The following is a 19,085-nucleotide window of genomic DNA, read 5'->3' on the forward strand; positions in this document are numbered from 1 at the left end:
TCTACTGAACATAGGATCTAATAACAAAACTTAGCAACGAGCTATCATCAATTGGTTCAGACTAAATTTGTCTCTCACAATTATCGAAATACACCAAATTCCATGTTCCCATAAAATGCCCATTCATTATTTTCTTACCAGATTTTTTATTTTATTTATGAATGTAACAACTACCGAACTCTCACCCTCAGCCTATTATATGGATAATATACGGTGTATTTTGTCCTGAACAATTGCCTCAGCGATGCAAGGCACGTCTATTTCACTGAGAAATGGAAATTTTTTAGTATGATTCTATGTTTCATTCTGACAACTTTTCCATGATGAACGATGAGAGCTAATGCTATTTGGTTGTTCCACGCATAAAAAAAAAATATTTTCCTTTGCCTTTTGGTTGCAGACCCAAATCAATCAAACTAAAGACATCTTGAGACTGTTATTTTCGGTTTAATAATTTATAGACGAAATATTGGATGCTTATCTTTACAATTTTTCTGGGTTTTTTTTAAAGAAGGGTAGTTTACGCATGTTTGAAAAATATATTATCGTCAATTTTCTTAATCAAATTCTTAAATCTAATCGTGATATTTTTCACACCATATACCAGACGAACGTCATCAATTTGTAACACTACCCTAGTAATGAGGAAGGGTTGTTGATTACACTGTGAAATTGATTAACCGTTTCAAAAGCAACACGTGTTTGTTGATATTTACATTTGTTTCTATGTACTCTGGAACCGGCAATAACGCCTTCACTCAGCCGTGAAAAATGACATATTTTCTTTCTCTTTCAAGATAATTATTGTAAATATAACTTAGGCAACAATTTTGTGAACATCTATGCGAACAATTAAATTGCGTATGCTAAACTGTAAGTTCAAGCATGTGTAAACAAGTTGCTTCTTTTAAAAAGAAAAGCAACTATTATACGTGAACCTAAGACCGCTGACAGGTCACCAAAAGACTGTTGCTGAATGTTTTTCAGTGGCGGATTTTGTAAGGGGGCCCACTGACTGACCTAAGAAGTGGGGCCACTCTGTAATCAACCAAATTTTTCCCCACTAAAGCATAGAAAAGTGTGCATACAGCTACTATTTGAATATATATATATCAAAGCTCGACTATATTATTTAATATGTGGAAGGCGCTACTTTAAATACCAGCTTACCAAAGCTATGTCATACATTTAGTTTTTGTATAAAATAAAATAATAAGTTCAAATTGAAAATATTTAGCCTTAGGAAATTGCTTAAAAAATATTCTAGCTGATCAAGGAGAGGACACCAAAAAAAAATCAGAATCCAGATTTCCCCTTCCTTCTAAGTGTTGAATTTTGAACCAAATATTTTTGATTGATAGCGTTCAATCGCTTCACATGGAAAAAAAAAATCTGATTCAAACAAAAAAAAACATACCTCCCCCGTTTCAAGCTAAATGGTTGCTTTCTTATGGTCCATATTGTTGTTTTCTGTTGAAAATTAAAAATTGATGATTTATCTAAATGACAATGCTTACATTCATTATCTTGAACCCTTTTCATATCAATTTGTCTTTCATTGCAAATATATTTCAAAATTTAAAACAATAAGACATTTTGGAAATTCTATCGAAAGTGCACGCCGAGTTCTATATGGGCAGCATCTAAACTATGTTCATTTCAACACACCAGCAAAATGGCGTCTAGCAACAAAAACAGTAAAAGTCAAACATGAAAAAAATTCTAAGCGCAGATAATAACAAAACTGTTCAACATCAAAATATATCAAGAGACTACATTTTAAACAAATCAAAGGCCTTGATAAAGAAACTAGATGCAACAAGATCAGAACATTTAAGTTATAAATTGACCGGTGGTTGCCATAGGCTGTTTTTCAGCAGGTCTAGTTTTGAAGTGTTTAAACGGGCATGCACATACTATTATGAACATCTGAATACAAATGGAGGAGATAACAGAGAAATAGCATTTATTCTGATCAGAGATAAAAATAATAAAAATGCCGTTGAAGAACAAATTAAAGTTTCCGAAAAAGGTTTTGATTCGTTGGGAAGATCTATCAAGCGAAAATTTTATTGCATCAATATATATTTCATAACATCTTCTGTACTTGTTAATGGAAAAGGACTGAACATATTTTGTGAAACAGATCTTCCGGTAATTGTAGTTAAAATGAAGGAATGTCAAATCAACGGGAAAAATGTATATTTAAATGAGCTAAACAAAATTTTCGAAGAGGTGATTTTAATGGAAAAAAAGATTGCAATAACAACTCTGTTATTGGTGTAAATAAAACAGAACAATTAAACTCCGGTAATACATGTACCATTCAAATATCAAATCCTACAAATGTAATAACAACACAATAACATCAATAAAATATGATGTTTCGTCGAATACAGATCGGGAACCGTCAACTTCGTCAGTATCTTTACCTATAAATACTCCAGATAATATACAAGCACAAATTATATAAATTCGACTAATTCAGAGGATAGAAGCACATGTTAAGATGAAATTAGTAACAAATTACCACAGTTGAATATTCAAGACTTCATTACAACTCTAGACAAACTAACTAGCTGTTGTTACAAATTTGAAAGACAAAGTTGACGATTTGGAAATATCTATACAAGCAAATGATTTGTCAAATGCAAGTAGCATTCAAATCTTAAATGACTTTGCATGACAGCTTTGTCAAAGGTGCGCATGCAACATGACCAACAGTCAATGGATAAGATGCAAGACATTGAAGTAGAAATTCAAAATGTTAATACAAAGGAGATGGTCCAGTAAGACCCCTTTTTGGCCCCAAAATATAGCAGTTTTACAAAATTTGTTAAATTATAAACTTTTAGTTATTTATTGGACAGTAAAATGCTTCTGCTACATAAATATGGGCTGTTTTTGACAATACAATGCACATATATCGGGTACTAGCACCATAAAGTCATGCTAAATTACTGAAATCTTCACAATTCTATCATTTTAGTTAAATTTTAGACGGTTTTCGTGAAAAACGGAAGTGGCCGCATTCGTGTTCATCCTTAATATTGAAATGTAACTTATACTTTATGATAATACATAACATATTTAAAGGTTAAGGATGAACACGGATGCGGCCACTTTCATTTTTGACAAAAACCATCTGAAAAGTGACACTTTTCGGCGTATTTGGTAGATTTTTCATATTTGAGCTTGAATTGGATCGTTGTTAATGACGAGATCAACAAAAAAAGGAGGGTATTTTTTTTAATTTTTGGAGGGGGTGGGGGCAATTCACAACAGCGTAGTGCAAAAGCAAAAAAATAAGTATAAATTCAAATTATATAACCAATTTTTAGTTCTTTGACTACAGTTATTCTGTGTCAGAAACCTATTATGTGTCAAATATTTAATTACATTCCAAATTCAGACCTGAATCAAGCGTGAATAGTGTGTTCATTTTTGTCCGAACGGTTCAGGGTTGGACCTCTGCGGTCGTATCCAACTGCGTTTGGCGAAGCAGTTTAATAAAGACTTAAAAATAATTTTATATACATATTAAGTTGTGATATGGTGAAACTGATCCTCAAAATAAGTTTAAACTGCCCTGGTGTGGAATAAAATTTGTGTTAAATTGATCATACTTCTTAATTTACTTATTTCAATCAGTTTTAAATATTGTATACTGCCTTAATGATAACATATATAATAATAACTGTTGAAATTTGTTTGCCGGGCATTAATTTACCGTAATTTACCAATTATGGATTCGGTAATTTCCGCTAAAAAACGAAGTTTACCGAATGATCTCATCATACAACAAAAAAACGTATAATGTTGTGATCACTTCATATAATGTTGTGATCACTTCATATAATGTTTTGACCACTACATATAATGTTTGGACCACTGCGTATAATGTTGTGAGCACTTAATATAATGTTGTGAGCACTGCATATAATGGTGTGAGCACTGCATATAATGCTGTGAGCACTGCATATAATGTTGTGAGCACTGCATATAATGTTGTGAGCACTTAATATAATGTTGTGAGCACTTAATATAATGTTGTGAGCACTTAATATAATGTTGTGAGCACTTAATATAATGTTGTGAGCACTTAATATAATGTTGTGAGCACTGCATATAATGTTATGAGCACTGCATATAATGTTATGAGCACTGCATATAATGATGTGAGCACTGCATATAATGTTGTGAGCACTTAATATAATGTTGTGAGCACTTAATATAATGTTGTGAGCATTTTATATAATGTTGTGAGCACTGCATATAATGGTGTGAGCACTGCATATAATGTTGTGAGCACTGAATATAATGCTGATCATTAACATAAGGCAGTAATGGCGTTCCATAAATATTGCTGAAGGTATAATAGTTGATAACGAATCATTAAAAAATGATGAAGGTGCAAGTTTCAGTGCACTCAATAAATTTGTAAAATCAAAGTTGCAAAGGGTAGTGAAAAATTCATTATACCAGAAATGAGTATTTTAGATGTAAACAATGTATTTAAAAAAACTTGACAAGTCTAAAGCAGCTGGTTAAGATGATGTCGGGCCAAATATTTTAAGTATGTGCAGCGATGTCATTGCACCAGCCTTGACATATATATTTAATCTAAGCATCAAATGTGGTAAATTTCCAAGTATTTTTAAAACTGCAAGAGTTTGTCCAATTTTTAAAAGTGGCGATGCTTGTAATCTTGATAATTATAGACCAATAGCAGTTTTGCCTTGTCTATCTAAAATCATAGAACGACATATAGCTAATAGTTTGTAGTATATATTTTTAAATAGTAATGACTATCTTAATACTACACATTTAGGTTTCAGACCTAAACATTCGTGCATTACTGCACTTACTAAATTAGTAGATGAATGGCTAGCAAATATAGATAATGGAGAAATAAATGGAGTTAAATTTTTAGATTTAAAGAAAGCTTTTGATCTGGTTAAACATATAATTTTATTGAAAAAACTTGAATATTATAATGTTTCAGATTGTACACTAGACTGGTTTCAGTCATACTTGTTTGAACGAATCCAACAAGTTAAGGTCAATAACGTCATGTCTAATACTAAGTGCATAAAAACTGGTCACGGTACCACAAGGCTCTATCCTAGGGCCTTTATTATTTATTTTACATATAAATGATAGACCACTTAACATAGAACATTCATTAATAGATTTATATGCAGATGATTCTACATTACATATTAAAGGTAATGATTTACTTCAGTTAACTTCTAACCTTCAAAATGATATTCATGTAATTGAAAACTGGTGTTTGCAAAATTGTATGAAATTAAATGCTAAAAAGTGTAAATCAATGATTATTGGTTCAAAACAAAGGCTTTGTTCAACTGGAAACAGTTTAGATATCAATATTTCAAATGAACAAATAAAGAATGTAGATTGTGAAAAACTTCTTGGTTTACATATTGACAAAAATGAGCAAATTGATAAAATGTCATGTACAATATCAAATTGAATCAAATTATTACAAAAGATAAGAAAATATTTACCTATGCATATACGTATTATCTATTTTAATGCTTATATTCTGCCATTATTTGATTACTGTTGCAATATATGGGGAAGTTGTTATTAAAGTGGAATAAATAAACTTAATAAGTTATTAAAGAAATCTTCTACGGTTATAGTAGAAGCTGACATAATAACATCATCTAGTTTATTGTTTAAAAGTTTACACTGGTTAAATGTGGAAAAACGCATTCAATACCAAAATACAATACTTGTATTTAAATCATTAAATGATATGGTGCCTAACTATATACAAGAAAATTTTCATTTTACTGATAATCAAAATTATAACTTGCGTTCAGTTGATGAAAAACTACTAAATCTTCCAAAACCAGAGAAAACATTTACATATTCAGGTTCTCAAATATGGAACAGTTTACCAAATGAAATAAAAATGAGTAATGGAATTTAAGTAAATAGACTTAAATTCAGTTATCGATGGGGCCACTGACGGATTGTGTTTCATGTTTTAGATTTACCCAACATGAGTGACGTTATATTCTGATACGTAATTTAGTCCTTTACAGAATTTCATCGCAGCAAGCAAGCTGTTTAAATTTCGTTAGCGGTAAAATTGAAAAAATTGAAAAGTAGTATCTTGTAAATTGTAAAGTAGTGTTAGTATTGTATGGTTATAACCTGCCTCATGCTTCCAATGTTTATTAGAAGTAATTTTAATAGAAAGAATTCATTTTATCGATCGTCATTTTTAACTATATTCCATCAGGAATTTCATCGCCACGTGGAGAGCACATGCAAAGACTTTTTATAAAATTATTTAATTTTTACAAATATGAGTAATTAGATGCAATATTGTCCTAAGATTTGCAGATTATAATAATGATTCCGTCATTGTATTTCTACATCATATTAGATGCATATAGTCTGCTTGATACTGATAGCCTTGGTACTCATGACATGAGGGTCACTCATATATATATATGACGTCGAGTTTAATTTGTTGTGGTTTTTTTTTTATTAATTTTTGCCCATATCTTTTTACTATTGAAATTGAGTATTGACAGATTGTCTACTGCCTATGGATAAGCCTAACAAATTGTATTTGCGCTGTAACAGATCATGCAGGTTAGTAACGTGTCTTTAATGTTTATGTGTTGTGGGGCAGGCGTTATCTGATGAACTCCCGAATTATAATTAAATGTTCCTTAAAAGGTTATACATTTTAATTGTGTCTAGATCTTTCAATTTTCATAGCCCATATATAGCTGTAACGAATTTCGGTTTAAGAATATTATAAAATTTCTACAGTTATATATTTTCCGATATATCTATGAGTTTCCCATTTTAATCTTTTTCATCGTTGAAAACTGTATCTAAAATCATCCCTTTATCCTTGGTTGCTATCAGACGCTTTACCTCGTTCGAAGTTTAAATAGTGGGTAGCTATTCAGTTCAAGTTGTCGTTTGTATCGGAGACGTTGCAAGAAGAAGAGCAGATTGTTAAGACAGTTAATTGTTAAAGACGAGTAGCAGGATTAGTCAAACAAAGTGGAGTGTTTGAAACCTGCTGAGAAGATATAGATAGTTTTGGTTCCGTAGAAGTTGTATAAACAGGGTTAGTGCTAAGGTTTTGCGTTCCACATCTCTCACAATTGCAGTGAGTGTTTTCTGTTAAACCATACCTTGGTGCTACCCTGTAACAGTTTTATAAATATATTTTAATAAATTTTCATACGTCGAAAGTTTATAACAGTTGGAATAGTTTCCATACATTCGTTTTGATAGGTTTTAGCCCGGTTGAATACCTAAGGTTTCAGACCAGTTTTATACCTTTTAGGTTTCAGCCTAGTTTGATACATTTGGGTTCAGCCCCGTTTTATACATTTAGGTTTCAGCCCGTTTGATACATTTCGGTTCAGCCCCGTTTTATACATTTAGGTTTCAGCCCGTTTGATACATTAATGTTTAGCCCCGTTTTATACATTAAGGTTTCAGACCCGTTCCATACATTGATGTTTCAAACCAGTTCCATACATTTAGGTTTCAGACAATAGTTCCAAACCGTCAGACCAGTTTCATACATTTAGGTTTCAGACCCGTTCCTTACATAAAAATAGGTTGCAGACCAGTTTCATACATTTAGGTTTCAAACCAGTTCCATTCATTTAGGTTTCAGACTATAGTTTTAAACAGTTGGTTTAAACAGTTTCGGACTGAAAGGGTTTTAAACCGTTTTAATTTAACAGGTTCGGGTTAGGTTGATAGGTGTTGAAATTCGTTTTATGTAGTCTAGTATTTGTTTTATATTTGATAGTGATAGTGTATACTTTTTATTGATTTCAGAAGTTGTGAATTGCTTTTCAAATCCCAGGAAACTGGTACGAACCCGAGGATAAAAATATCTAAACGACCCCGCCCGGTAACACGTTACACAGCAAATAGACCATGAAAGGATATGAACATACAAAGGTGCAAAGGGACGTACACTTTGGGGCGGAAGGACCGAGGTTTGTAAACGGAAGTTCAACTTTCGATACAAATAAACAAAAGTTTTGAGAATCTTCAGCATTCGGCAATCCTCGGATTCTCTACTCTCCTTCTAGATGAGGGTACGGAATCGGCCGAGTTGAGACGAATGAATCTTCAGTAGCCTTTCTACCTGCCTACTAGGTTTAAAGGACAATAACTCTTTATTTTTACAGGAAGTTGAAATTCGCAATGCAATCACAACTTATTTTCAATAGACACAGACAATTATCTTGAATGGACCGTCATTCTTTGCTAATTTCCACCTTTGATTCTGTTGTTAACATATATTTGTTATAATAGGTACATTCTTTGTATTGGACAAAATCACTCCTCTTCGCCGCATAATTTATAGATAATGCATAGTGATGCACGTTGACTGAATATGAAAGTGTATTTGTAGTTGTCCCCCTTACTAGTATAATCAGTTTCAGAATGTTCATTATTATTTCCCTTGTTTAAAACTGTAAATTTCATGTTTCTTTACTTAATGACTAACATGATGCTTATTCGGTACATATTTGTGAAATTGAATAGATATTAGTATTTTGAAATCTTTGAATAAAGATATTTATTATACTCTTAAGTTTAGTATTTGCATTGACGCAAATCATTTATAACCTTCTTTGACAAACTTAGGCCTATACATGTTATATGACTGTTTTGGTTTAATTACATTGAATTGTCTGAGGTCTGAAGTAATTAGTCGAACCAATGATAAAAAAAATAGTCCAACCAATGAAAGCTGTGATAAATGCAAATCTTTCTTTAATTTCTTTGCTTTCAATTGCTTAGATATGAGCCCCCCTCCCCCCAAGTTTTTTTTTTAAATTGAAATTTTAATCAATCTTGAAGAAAATAGTATGACTCCCTCCCCCTAAAAAAAGAAAGAAGAAATAATAAAGATAAAAAAAAATAGTCCAACCAATGATAAAAAAAATTAGTCCAACCAATGAAAGCTGTGATGAATGCAAATCTTTCTTTAATTTATTTGCTTTCAATTGCTTAGATATGAGCCCCCCTCCCCCAAGTTTTTTTTTTAAATTGAACTTTTAATCAATCTTGAAGAAAATAGTATGACTCCCTCCCCCTAAAAAAAAAGAAAGAAGAAACTTCCCCCACCCCCTTTTTTTTAAATTTGAAATTTCAATATATATATCAATTCACCAAACAAATTTGACAGAGAAAAGGATTTCGTTCTTTGCTTGATGATTGATGAAACAGATTATACTTAATAAAACTAGTGAATAAAGACATTGAGCTATTCCTCTTAGTGTAAGAAAATGCCAAAGAAAAGCTCTGGTTGTTCCCCTTTATTCATTTGTTGTTTATAAACAAAAAAAATGAAATACTGTTTTCTCAGGCCTGCAAGAACATACAATCAAATGTTCGGTTTTATTTTGCTCTAATTGTAGATGACTGTTTAAAAAAACAAACTTCATTGGTTTATTTTGATATTTACAAAATTAGGTAGAAAGGCTAGATAATCTTGCACAGGGATCATGCACGGAGTTGAGAAGCAGTATCCAAAAATTGTCATTTCTAAATGTTAGCTTGCTGGTGGAGTTTAGCAAACATATATCATTATCGTTATATATCCTGCTATAAATTTTGCGTGTACCTACACACTTGTCATGCTGGTTACTGAAAACTGTCTGATAGTCCAGTCGATTTGTGCAGATTTTTGACAAAATTGCTCAGAATGTGGTAAAAGCATGAAATTTGGCATAGTAATAGTATACAACATTTTAAGCTATGGACCCACTCTGAAAGTCGAAATTAGCGGAAAAGGCTGCCGTTTGATCTCTATAAATTGAAAACAAAAATCATGAAAATGATATTAGAGAATATATTGACATGAAACCTGGTTAATAGAATAGCAGTGCTGATTCCAATTGTCTTGTTGAACAAAATTTTTGAAAGTATTACCCATATTGAATGGCGGCCATCTTGAAAAATCTTGAAATTTGTAAGCCAAAATAGGTAGTCATTATTCGATAGAAATAAAAAAAAATGCATTATATATACATTGTCGAAAATATACAAATGTATTTGTTTGAGCTATATAAACAGGACAAAAAGCGAGCCTATCCCCCTCCCCGTCCCGAGTTTTTCTTCTGTTTCGTAGCGGGTACACATTACATTATATTTTCCGACAATGTACATTTATTGTTATTATTCAAAAGTTCACACCCAACACTTGAAACTTTAGTAGCTAATATCTTAATCATTGTATCTAATGTTCAAAAGTAATTGACATAGCTAAAACGCGGACCACGAAGAGGATCATAAAATGAACTATTACGCTAAAAACAATACTCATACCACCGCTTGCTCAACATATATTAGGAAGAGAAAATCTTTTAAGTACAAATACAGCAAGAAAATGTTTGTATACCTGTCATTTATAATAGTTGGCTGATTACAGGATAATTCGTTTTGTTGATATTGTTCATTTGAAACAACTTTCAAAAACCTTGATTGCAGACATAATGAGTTTGATATCATCCAAGTAATGTTATAAGAACATCAAATGCTCAAATGTTCTCAATTGACGTTAAAAATATCTCACAATAAATGAGATGTACATGTTTTGTAAAACCACACTCTGTCTATCATATTCTGTCACATTGTCCTCCACATTTACACACAGTAGTACAACTTAAGACTCTCTTTACACATTTGCATTTCCTTGGTAACCATGTTCACTTTAACTAATTAGTCAAACGCTTGCTGCAGGAAGTTATTATATAGACATATGGTATATTCATCACAGATGACAAGGACTGTCATCTGAGGACTTCATATATTGATTTTTTTTGGTAGCCATCTGGAATGATGGCCATTTTAAAAACATGAATTTCCAATATATCATTATTCGCTTTTCTTATTAATTCACATTCATACTTTTTTTGCTAATTTATATTGGATATTCACAAAGTGGTCAGATAAGGCATGCACATGTTTACGAAATAAAGATATCAGTATCAGAATTTCTGTTACTTACACGTTTGTCTAAGTAACTTTTTAAAACATAAATTACGTATATATGATATAATTTATGACCGAAAGTTGTTGTTGGAAAGGATCACAATTGTAGATTTCAAAAACACTGGAGCTAGATATCAGAAGAACCTAATGGACGAATAGACTGGAAGGAATGTGTGAAACGACAAGAGAGGACATGTTAGGGTTTGCAATGCCAAGCAGATACAAACAGAACAGACATAGACATTTGAGCTGACAATCACTCCTTTGATGCAAGCATACGAAGATGTTGGGTCTTGAATTGGTTTTTCTTTCGCTCAATTTAAAACAGTTGAATGAAGGCTATGGAACTGCAGAAGCACTCCAGAATCACAAGGCAAAATGGTACAAATCCTGTCAAACAAATTTTCAGACCTCAAAATATTTCATCAGTGAAAGGGAAACATACTTCTGATGTTCAAAATAAGTTGCCAATTGAAATAAATCAATAAGTAACCAGACACTGTAAAGTGGTAGTGAATCAACAAAAAAAATGACTGCAATGCATTTTTTCTGTGGTGATGTATCTGAAGATCTCCATGATACATCGACATTTCAAATCGACAAAAATAGGGCATGACTGTGAACCTGTACTACAAGACATATTATCTGAGCCAAAGTAATCACTAGTATCTTGCTTGATGATTGATAAAACTTGACAACATAGCAAATAGGCAGAATAAAAGACACAGAAAGAAATCCAGGAATCTTTTATGGTGTAACACCACTAATTCGGGCCCAGCCAGAAAGTAGTACATATTTAACACAAAATAGTTCCTACGCATGGACATAACTTTCAAAATATGTAGAATATTTTATTCATTTTGGTATCAAATGAAAGCTGCATGACTGGTGATCATTGTAGAACAATTTTTGACTGATAAATTTGAATAATAAAAAAATGGCATGAAATTTTAAAAGGAAGGTACATTTTGCCTGTTTGTCAGATCGGAAGTACCTGTTTTGGTACATCCGAAGTTCCGGGAACCAGTTCTTTCTTATATGCTATTGAAAGTATGTTGATTTTTTTCAGTACAGGACACCAGAAGGTGTTGCTTTGACATGCAATGATTGTCACTTTATTTGAACTTAAGTTAAAAGAGCTGTGACCACTCGAAATTGAGGAATTTAACATAGAAAGCAATGGGGCCATTAATTAGTGGTGTACTTCCTTATCCTTGGAGTTGTGCTTTCCAAAATAATAAAATACAGAAATTGCAGATCACGCTTAATTGTTCAGTAAACGCCTTAAACAACTTGGAGTTATGGAAGGAAGAACTGATACAACGCATCTAACAAAATTGGAATGTACCTGCCATAGGATATCTGCAAGCATACAAGTAAGGTAAATTAGTTCTCTTGATGTTCAACGAAGGTATTCGCGAAGCTCCGAAACAGACCTTATAATAAAAGGGTAAAAATGAAGACATCACCATAGCCATAACAGGCAAAATATATATACTTGATACTAAGAATAGCTTTACAGGGACACTCAATAACAGCTGTTAACACGAATCAGTTCAACAGACATAAGTTTCCTTAGTAAGAATGATACAGAATGGCAAAACATCGAGACAGTCGAGTAAAATCGTTGAGTGGCAGACAACACTTGCCATTTCTCAGCTATTATAGTTCAATTGTGCTACTCGTCGTCGAAAGGATACAACTGCAACTTATCAGTCCTAAGATAGACAGTAATATGTCTCAAAGATTGTGGAACTGATTCATTTTGAAAGCCTAAATTGAATGTCCCTGTAAACCTTTTTATAGTAGCAAGCCTAACTCTTTAAACTATTCTAGTTACTTTGACTATGAATAGGCCTTCACCATCACGACTATAAGACATGGCCTGTTTCAAAACTTTCACAACATATTCGTTGAAAATCCGGAGAAAGACGCAACCTTTCATGTGTGCTTGTATAACATCTATGGCAGCTAGTATTCAATTTTTCAGACGTGTTGTATTAATAATTCCTTCCATAACAACTCATATTTACTAAGAACGTTTACTGTAAAATTTGCCGATATCAGCAATTTCAAATATAAAAACAATATATGTTCCAGACTGTGAGCCGTCACTGTTTTCTATCCTTTTGGCAAACCCCATTCCACGGATAACAGATTCTTGACTTTCTTTATGTGTCTCGAATTCTGTCTAATTGCCTTGCCATACAGTTTTAACAAACATTTAGAATGATATCCCCTGAAATATTAATCTCCAGCACTGAGTCTAGCTAGAAGAATAATGTTTAGTAGTTCAAGTGACTGTCACGTACTCTATTGTCGATCATAATTGGTGATGCTTCATGATGATAATCAGCTACCTCATCACAAAAAAAGTAAAAAAACTCCGTGCAATCATTGTTCTTGTTGATCCATCACAACTATGGCTGGTTATTTTACTGGTATTTTCAATCAGTGGCTCATCTTAGACTTTTTTCGTTTTTCCTGACAAAAGATATTTTGATCTTCGGATTTGCTTTGACAGGACTAGTACCTTTTACTTTGTGATTCTGAAGTGTTTCTTCCATTACATGGCCTTCATCAACATGTAACAGTTGTATGCTTACAAAAAATTACTGATTACTAGCTCAAATGTCTATGTCTGCTCTTTTCGTATTTGCTTGACATTGTAGATCCTCACGTGTCCTCTTTTGGCGTTACGGAATTCTTTCCAGTCTATTTGTTCTTTAGTTTTTTCAGCTCCAGTGATGTCAATACCTACATATTTTTCCTTTTCAACATAGAGTGGTCATAACTCATATTGTCTATACGCATTTTTTTTTTGTGGTAAAAAAAAAAAGAAACTAAGCCTTACATGCTAAACTGCAAGTAAAAGAATTTACGTATTTTTTTAGATACATTTATTTTGTCAACATATGCATGCCTTATTTGAGCACTTGGAGAATATATCCTATATGAATAACAACAGTCATAAATAAATGATTAGTAAAACTAGTTGTAAATGCATAAAAAAAACTTAGTATAAATTCAAATAACAATTTAGGATAGCGAATAATGATATATTGGAAATTTACGTTTTCAAAATGGCCACCATTCAAGATGGCCACTAATACTTCAATAGCCCTCAGTTTAAAGTCTTTGTCATTAAAATATACGAAAGGTTATCAAAATTGGTAAAGTAATATATTTTTCATATTTTTTTTAATAATTTTTATCAATTTTTTAGAAATGATTTCAAAATGGCCGCCCAGAGCCGCCATTTGGATTTTCTGAATTGGGTTCATAGCTATAACTGTTAGTTATGTCCTCAACTAACACTCTGCACAGTTTGATGCTTTTACCACAATCTGAACAATTGTTTCACAAATTGACTGTCGAGTCAACAGTCATCACAGTGACATGTATAGGTGCTACTACTCTCTAGCCTAGACTAGGTTGATATGGTATGAATAGTTCAGATAAATCACAAATTTAGTCATAATGTCATCAACCGTCAATAGGCTACAGCTTGAATTATTTTTGTAATGACTTAATTATATACAAATATTACACTATGTCACTATCAAATGACTATGGATTTAAGAGTTTATAAATATATATATATATCGTGTATATATACTAATTAGGTCTTTCCACCTTTCCGTGGAAAGACCTATTGGATTTCTTCTGATTATTAGGTCTTTCCACTTTTCCGTGGAAAGACCTATTGTATTTGTTCTGATTATTATTTTTTTTTTTTTTTTTTTCTTCCGCCTAAATTTTTTTCTTGCGTAGTATTGATGTTTCAAAAGATGTCGCTTAGATATTTGGAATATGATGTCGTATAGTTTATACGCTTTTAAAATTTACAACTGCGTAACAAAAGACTTTACGTTGTAAGAGTTATCTTCCCAAACACTGTTTTTCTTGTGGCCACTACTCCTTCGCAACCGTAAAAGATTACGACAAATTTATTTTACCAAACTGCTCGTTACTTCTTCAGGATTAGGCAATTCATTTGGACCGAAGCTATCTGGAGACTCCATATGAGAGTTATTTCCCCTTATGCATTTGATATAAGTGATATGCGTTTCTAACTGGTAAACCATAAGTGATAGAGACCTAGGGTCTCTTGATTTGAGATCCTTGGTCCAAAAAAATGAAAATAAGGTCAAGGTCAAAGGTCAAGGTCATATTCTAAAATTTGATTTTGGCTTATTTTCACTTATTTTCAAATACTGTATGACATATTGACAAATATTTTTTCCTAAATTGTTAGTTGCAACATGTCCTTACTTGTATATTTTGGTTGAAAGGGTGCGCATACAATAAATTGGAGTTTTTGTCCATCTTACATTTAGAATAACGCGTAAAGTGGTATTACTCATTAACCAAACATATTAAAGACCTAGGGTCTTATGATTTAAGGTCCTTGATTTGTGACCTTGAAATTTAGGTCAAGGTCATAGGTTAAAAGGACGTTCTAGATTTTGACCTTTGCTTTAAATTCATATAAATACATCATAAAGCCATAGGAACTAACATTTTAAACTGATTTTTCATATTTCAATATCAAAATAGACCTTTACTTGTGGAAAGACCTTCAATTGTTCTCTGAACAATTGGTTTTTAATTAGGTCTTTCCACTTTTCCGTGGAAAGACCTATTGGTTTTCTTCTGATTATTAGGTCTTTCCACTTTTCCGTGGAAAGACCTATTGGTTTTCTTCTGATTATTATTATTTTTTTTCTTCCGCCAACTTTTTGTTCCTTCGCAATTTTTTTGTTTCGCAAGATGTCGCTTAGATATATGGTATATGATATCGAGCAATTAATACGCTTTTGAAACTGACACCGCGTAACCAAAATCTTTTCAATGTAAGAGTTATCTCCCCGAACACTGTTTTTCTTGTGATCGCTTAATATTCGCAACCGTATAAGAAACCGACAAATTTATTTTACCAAATTGCTCGTTATGTCCTCAGGATGATTTGATTTATTTTGACCGAAGCTTTCCGGAGACTCCATATGAGAGTTATTTCCCCTTTTATATTTGATATAAGTGATATGCATTTTTAACTGGAAAACCATAAGTGTTAGAGGCCTAGGGTCTTTTGTTTTGAGGTCCTTGGTCCAAAAAATTGAAAATGAGGTCAAGGTCAAAGGTCAAGGTCATGATCAAAATTTTAATTTTGGCTTGTTATCTCTTATTTTCAGAAATCATATAAGATATTGACAAAATATTTTCATAAAATTGTTAGTTACGACATGTAGTAACACATAAATTTTAGTCGAAAGGGTACGTAGACATTTGACGTGAGTTTTCCCCCTTTTTATATCTAATATCATATGTATGGTAATATAACTCATAAACAATATAAAGTAGAGGACTAAAGTCTTTTGATTTGAGGTCCTTGGTTGATGACCTTGAAATTGAGCTCAAGGTCATTGGCAAAATTAACGTTCTAGATTTTGACCTTTGCTTTTACCTCATATGTATACATGATAAAGACATGGGACTTTTTGCAATAGGTTGCAAGCAATGTGACCTTGTAAAAGCCAACCGGAAGTGACCTTTTGTTTACCGGAAGTAGCTATTTTTTGTTCTAAATAAATGTAAAAGTATATAGAACCATATATTTTTGGAATCAGTGTCAATTAAACTATCAAACTATACCGGAAATTACGTCGTTTGAACCGGAAGTTAACAATTATCTCCCTTATCTATATCTTTTTCCATAGAAATCATACATTTTTGGAATCAACGTTCAATATGCTGTCATTTGACGGTTCAATTGACATTTAAAACCAATTTTTTAATATTTTCATATAAAAAAAGATCCTTACTGGTGGAAAGACCATCAATGGTTCTCTGAACAATTGGTTTTTAATTATTATTTTTTTTCTTCCGCCTAATTTTCTTTCCTTCGCTAACTTTTTGTTTCACAAGATGTCACTTAGATATTTTGTATATGATATCGAAGAGTTAATAAGCTTTTGAAACTGACACCGCGTAACAAAAATCTTTTCCATGTAAGAGTTATCTCCCCGAACACTGTTTTTCTTGTTATCACTTATATGTCGCAACCGTATAAGAAACCGACAAATTTATTTTACCAAATTGCTCGTTATATCCTCAGGATGAAATGAATAATTTTAGTCGAAGCTATCCGGAGACTCCATATGAGAGTTATCCCCCCTTTTGTATATGATATAACTGATTTGCATTTCTAACTGGTAAACGATAAGTGACATAGGCCTAGGGTCTTTTGATTTGAGGTCCTTGGTTCAAAAAAATGATAATGAGGTCAAGGTCAAAGGTCAAGGTCATGTTCAAAATTTTGAATTTGGCTTGTTATCGCTCATTTTCAGAAATCTTATAAGATATCGACAAAATATTTTCACACAATTGTTAGTCGCGACATGTAGTTACACATAAATTTTAGTCAAAAGGGTACGTAAACATTTGATGTTAGTTTCCCCCCTTTTATATCTAATATCAGTTGTATGGTAATATAACTCATTAACAATATAAAGTAAAGACCTAGAGTCTTTTGATTTGAGGCCCTTGGTTGATGACCTTGAAATTGAGCTCAAAGTCATATGTTAATTTAACATTCAAGATTTTGACCTTTGCTTTTATCTCATATGTATTCATGTTAAAACTATTAGACTTTTTGCATTAGGTTGCAAGCAATATGACGTTGAAAAAGCTAACCGGAAGTGACCTTTTGCAAACCGGAAGTAGCTAATTTTTGTAATAAATCATTGTAAAAGTATGTAAAACCATATATTTTTCGAATCAGCGTCAAGTAATCTATAAAACAGAACCGGAAGTAACATATTTTGAACCGGAAGTTGAAAATTATCTCCCTTATTTATATCTTTTTGTATATAAACCTTATATTTTTGGAATCAGCGTACAATAAGTTGTCATTTGACGCTGAAATTGACATTTAAAACCAAATTTTAATATTTTCATATAAAATAAATCATTACTGGTGGAAAGACCATCAATGGTTCTCTGAACAATTGGTTTTTAATTATTATTATTTTTTTTTTTTTTATTCTTCCGCCTAATTCTTTTCTTGCGTAGTATTGATGTTTCAAAAGATGTCGCTTAGATATTTGGAATATGATATCGTAAAGCGCATGCACTTTTAAAACTAACCACTGCGTAACCAAATACTTTACGTTGTAAGAGTTATCTCCCCAAACACTGTTTTTCTTGTGGCCACTACTCCTTCGCAACCATAAAAGATTACGACAAATTTATTTTACCAAATTGCTCGTTACATCCTCAGGATGTTCTGTTTTATTTTGACCGAAGCCGTATAGAGACTCCATATGAGAGTTAGTTCCCCTTTTGTATTTGAAATTTTGAAATGTATTTTAAACTGGAAAACCATAAGTGATAGAGACCTAGGGTCTTTTGTTTTGAGATCATTGGTCCAAAAAAATGAAAATTAGGTAAAGGTCAAAGGTCAAGGTCATATTCTAAATTTTGATTTTGGCCTATTTTCACTAACTTTCATTAACCTTATAAGATACCGACAAATTATTTTTACTAAATTGTTAGTTGCGACATGTCGTAACTTATATATTTTGGTTAAAAAGGTGTGTAGACATAAAATGGGAGTTTTTGCCCCTCCTATATTAGAATTAAACGTAAAGTGATATAACTCATTAACTATTCATATTACAGACCTAGGGTCTTTTTATTTGGGGTCCCTGGTTTATGACCTTGAAATATAGGTCAAGGTCATCAGTAAATTTGACGTTCTAGATTTTGACCTTTGCTCAAAATTCATATTTATACATCATTAAGCCATAGGAACTGACATTTTCAACTGAATTTTAATATTTTCATATCAAAATAGATCCTTATTGGTGGAAAGACCTTCAATTGTTCTCTGAACAATTGGTTTTTAATTTTAAATTATTTTATTTTAAAATTATTGTAACTATCATAAGACATTATTTTTTTTTATTATTATTGTTTCTTTGTACAGTCATTTGATTTTGTTATGTCAATGCTATGTAGCATGGTGGAACTAATATTTAATTTTTGTTGAGTTG

This window comes from Mytilus galloprovincialis, chromosome 2 (genome assembly GCF_965363235.1).
Source record: "Mytilus galloprovincialis chromosome 2, xbMytGall1.hap1.1, whole genome shotgun sequence".
In the NCBI taxonomy this organism is placed as follows: domain Eukaryota; kingdom Metazoa; phylum Mollusca; class Bivalvia; order Mytilida; family Mytilidae; genus Mytilus; species Mytilus galloprovincialis.